The sequence below is a fragment of the Gossypium hirsutum genome, chromosome A09, assembly GCF_007990345.1.
Source record: "Gossypium hirsutum isolate 1008001.06 chromosome A09, Gossypium_hirsutum_v2.1, whole genome shotgun sequence".
Taxonomy (NCBI): domain Eukaryota; kingdom Viridiplantae; phylum Streptophyta; class Magnoliopsida; order Malvales; family Malvaceae; genus Gossypium; species Gossypium hirsutum.
This window is the reverse complement of record NC_053432.1, coordinates 16519618-16524585: the sequence shown is the minus strand read 5'-3', so window position 1 is coordinate 16524585 and position 4968 is coordinate 16519618. Positions and strand designations below refer to the sequence as shown.

The following is a 4968-nucleotide window of genomic DNA, read 5'->3' as shown; positions in this document are numbered from 1 at the left end:
GACATGGAAAAAGGGGAATTCATTGGTGTACTTGGAAAAACCTTTGTTTTTTAAAAGAAAATGGTGGTTTAGGTTATCGAAACTTTGGTCAATTCAATATCGCATTATTAGCCAAACAGGGTTGGCGCCTTATTAATTATCCAAATTCTTTATAAGCCAGAGTTTTAAAAGTAAAATACTATCCGCAATTAAGTTTTTTAAATGTAGAGTTGGGAGATTTACCTTCACTCACATGAAAGAGTATTTGGGCAGCAAAGGGACTCATCCAAAAAGAGATGTGCTGGAGAGTGGGCAGTGGGGATAAAATTTTGATTTGGGACGATAGTTGGATTCAGAGGATCGATAAAGTTGAAGGGCACAATAGATCAAACAATGGGGAGTTAAAGTTAGTATCGGATCTTATCTATGCTTCAAACAAAAAATGGAGGACAGATTTGATTAATAGTGCCTTTCAAGCGAAAATTGCTCAGAAAATTATGCAGATTCCTCTTGTAGAGACTGAACACGAGGATATTCAAGTTTGGAAAGGAGAACCATCCAGTGAGTATTCAGTACGTAGTGCCTATAAACTATTACAAGATGCTACTCTGAATCCTATAATTATTTAATACAGACCGAAATCAAAGAATTTTACAGGAAACTATGGAACCTACAGTTACCTTCAAAAATCACAATCACCATTTGGAAAATTTCCTGGGATTTTATTCCTAATCTAGCTAATCTCAGATACAAAAGAGTCATTTCAAACGGCAGATGTCCCCGCTATAGTGTTCATATCTTCCGTGAATACCTTATAACAACAGAAGTTTGGCAGTTTTTACATTTATCTTGGATCATTAATAATATGAATCAAAGTCTATGGAAGTGGCTAACCTGGGTATTCAAGAGAAGTAATAACGTTCAATGTCGAATTTTCTGTTATGCTTTATGGTTAATCTGGTTTTTCCAGAAATCAACTCATGCATGAGGGGAAAAATACAATAGAAAGAGATCTAACACAAAACATATAGAGGCATATGGCAGAATACAAAGGAGTGAGAGTAATGAAGATCCCTTTTAATTCGAACAGAAATTATAGAATTCAGGAGGATATACAGAGAATGAAAATTCAGCTTAATGTAGCGTTCGACAGTAGAAACTTCAAATCAGCGACAAGTCTGGTGGTTTGGGATCTGATGGGGGAACTTCTGATCTTAAAGTCGACCTTACACAACAATGTTTCCTCCCCATTTGCAGCAGAAGCGTATGCATGTTTAGAAGCCACAAAGATAGGGATCTCAATGGGAATGCAATCGGTTAAACTTATAGGGGACTCCAAATCAATAACAAAAAATGCCAAACAACTTTAACAGACAAATCAGTGATTGGAGCAATTATCAGTGATATTCAGAATAAGAAACCTTGCTTTCAAGAGATTATCTTTAAGCATATTCACAGATTAGGGAACTCGCAAGCACATAGACTAGCAAAGGACACTTTAGATAGAGGAGAGACCTCTTACCTGGTGGGAGAAGAATTGAATCGCCATGTTTTCACTTCGGAGGGACGATGGTCAAGAAGTCCAGATTGAAGGAGCATTTTGAGGGAAACTGATTTCAAAAGTAGATAGCAAGTAAAGTCTTATCCTTGGAAACCGCTATCGTCAGAACGAATTGGATTTCGAAATGACAAATCGAGAGAATTAATGGTATCCAATTTTTTGAGTTGACTAGGGTAGATATTTAAGTTCCTTTTTTCTCAATTTCATTTATTACTTTCCGTTTCCATTAAGTTACGTTTTTAATTGTTTTGTTAGGAGGTATTCACTATCAAACATTATAGTGAGGCCGGTTTTGCTTTTAGTTTTTTTGATGTAATAGGCCTGAGACCAATGGTTCTGTTGGGCCTCAAGTTGTTTCTTCGTCTTCCAATAAAATACCCGGTCAATTTATTTCAAAAAATAAATAAATAAATAAATAGCATAGAAATATCAATAAAAATATTTTCTAAAATTAAATATTTTAATTAGTAATAAAATTTATAATAAATAATATATTTAATATATTTAAATATATTTAAAAAATTGTCATAAAAATATATATTATTTAACATCTTTTCCTCTTAAATCTCATATTATAGCCTCTCTTAAATCTTATTCTTTTGTATTCATAAATTTAACTTAACAATGAGATGGAATCATCAAAATTTCTATATTTGTGACAATCCCTTTTATTATTTATTTAACTAAATTAGTTAAATTATTTTAAACAAAAAACTAATATTTATATAATTAAAATAAATATTATAATATGAATTTATATTATAATGTGATATAACTATCTTTAGTACATATTATCTTATAAAAATAATACACATACACTTTATGGACATATAATATATCAATTGTTGTATAATTAAATTGTGAATGAGCATTTTACGGTATTACAATTATTTTAACATTATGATATTACAATGCGCATTTTTCTATTAATTATGTGTATCCTAAACCTTAAACATGTAACTAATTTTATGGTATATTGTAATATATACAATTAATATTATATAATTCAGGTATATTAGTTCTATAATATTATAATAACATAATTGTATATAGGTTACATATAAAATTCCATTTGACATGTTGGCTAGAAATACAATTGCCATATGTCAAATTCTACCGGATTGGCAAAAGAGTTTTCTCAAGGAGGACCCCCTTCACTAATAAAGAAGATAAGAAAAGAGAAACAAATGAGGAAGAGTAACTTTTTTTTTCTATAAGAGTGAGTCTCGTTGATGTAACAAAGGAGTATAGCCTATATACAGTTAGTTATAAATTTAAGGTTTAAATTGTACATTGTTAATAGAAGAATGTACATTGTAATATCGTAATGTTATGATAATCAATTTACATTCATAGTTTAATATATATATGTCCTTAAACATGTATGTATACTATTTTATATAGTATGTACTAAATATAATTATGTGACTTTACAAAATAAATTCATATCATTATATTTATTTTAATTATATAAGTATTATTATTATTTTTTAAAATTAACTAATTGAATTGATCAAATAATAAAAAGGGATAATCGCAAATATAAAAATTCTGATGACTCCATCTTATTGTTCAATTAAGTTTACAAATAGAAAAAGAATAAAATTAAGAGAAGCTGCATGATATTTAAGAGAATAAGATGTTAAACGATATATATTTTTCTGAAAATTTTTTAAACATATTTAAATTTATTATTAATTATTATATTTAATTTTAGAAATTATTTAATTTTTATTTATATGTTATTTATTAGTTTGAGTAAATTTTAACCAAGTTTGAGGATTAACTTTGATGGTTAAAGCATGGTTTTAATTGTTAAAGGTTATGTGTTTGAATATTATAGGAAGAAAAATTTTATATATTTTGTAACTAATCTAGAGTCAAATATCAAAGTTAAATATCCGAATAACAAATACAGATACAAATATTTGATAGATAATCATATTTAATTTGAATTTGGATTTGGATATTAAAAGTCAGATTGTTTACAAATTCAGATTTTTAGGCAGATTCAAATAATCCAGAATTGTAGATATCCAACCCACTGTCATCCTTGTTTACCGATTTTGCATTTCTAGAAGCCTAAAGGGATTTAAGTGGTATCACCTCTTGTTGGGTTCAGACCGAGCCAATTTGTATAAGGGCTATTTCATTATTTTTTTAAAGTATTTTTGAAAATTTTAGTTTAAAATTTAAATGTTTTGTATTACTATAAAAAATACTTTTTGAGAAATAAAATATCCATTTTACACATGATGTTATAAAGTAAAAAAATATGCAATTAAATGATGTTAAAGTTCATTAATATTATGATATTTCAATAAAAATATAAGAAATAATATTATTAATATTTTGATATATAAATATAAATTTTAAATATTTTTAAGCAATTAATACAAATTTTTTGTAATATATTTTAAATATTAAAAATAATTATTACAAATTCAAATTTATAATGTTATATATTTGAAATAAATTTCAATAGGAAAATAATTGTAAATCCTGTTGGAACATTTTCAAATATTTATAGTGTTCCAATAACTATAAATGAATGGGTGTAATTAATCAAAAGTTAAATCTTTTGGTTATTAGTCAAGAGTTATATCACTTGATTTTTGATAAAGAATTATAACTATTCAAACAATATTACTTGAATAGCTATAATATTAGATTAATAATTATGTGTCCTTTTAAATATGTTATTATTCATAAAAGACACCTATTAAAAGTTGTCTTTATGAAGAGACATGAAAATTCTTATAAATAGGAATGATATTTCATTTGGGAATCATACTAACAAGTTCTAAAAATTCTTTATATCTTTCCTCCATCTTTTAATATTATTAGATTGTTCTATAAAGAGTTATTGTAGAATTCTTTATAGAAATTGATTTTATTTTTATACATTGCTCAGTGCTTAGTGGACTATTTTCGTCAGTGCAAAATGAAAATAGTCATCAGGCTTGTTGTATCCTCGAGGTTCATTTGCTTGAAACTTATTTGCACACCGAGTATATGTGGGGGCGAATAAAACCTTAAAGATACTGGTTTGATACATGCCTTGGAGCCTTATCCTATTTCTTCATTTTCTATTTGAGTTGTTGCTCGTGTTCTCTTCGTGTGTTCGAGATTTTCCTTACCGAAGATTTGTACTAACAATTTTCAGGTTCTACTATCATGATGACTACTACAACACATGAAAGTGGAACACTAAAGGAGTTGGCTTCTAACTTTACCAAACTTGATCGATTTGATGATGATAATTTTCGACGATGGCAAAAAAAATGCTCTTCTTATCATAAAATTTGAAGATTGCCTATGTTTTGGATACTCAAAGACCGGAAGAGTATGAAAACGAATCTATTGTTGCACCCAGAGAAAGGCAAAAATGGGACAATGCTAATTACTTGTACATAGGCCACATATTA

General features: G+C 27.8%; 1 long non-coding RNA gene across 1 annotated transcript; it reads right to left on the bottom strand.

Annotated features, from left to right (window-relative positions):
• Positions 1-513: 513 nt before the first annotated feature.
• On the bottom strand, positions 514-1890 carry LOC107888857 (uncharacterized). The gene is made up of 2 exons (XR_005901891.1): positions 874-1890; positions 514-790 (listed from the first exon to the last, which is right to left on the bottom strand). It is a non-coding gene; the product is annotated as an uncharacterized lncRNA (long non-coding RNA).
• Between the last annotated feature and the right edge of the window lie 3078 nt (positions 1891-4968).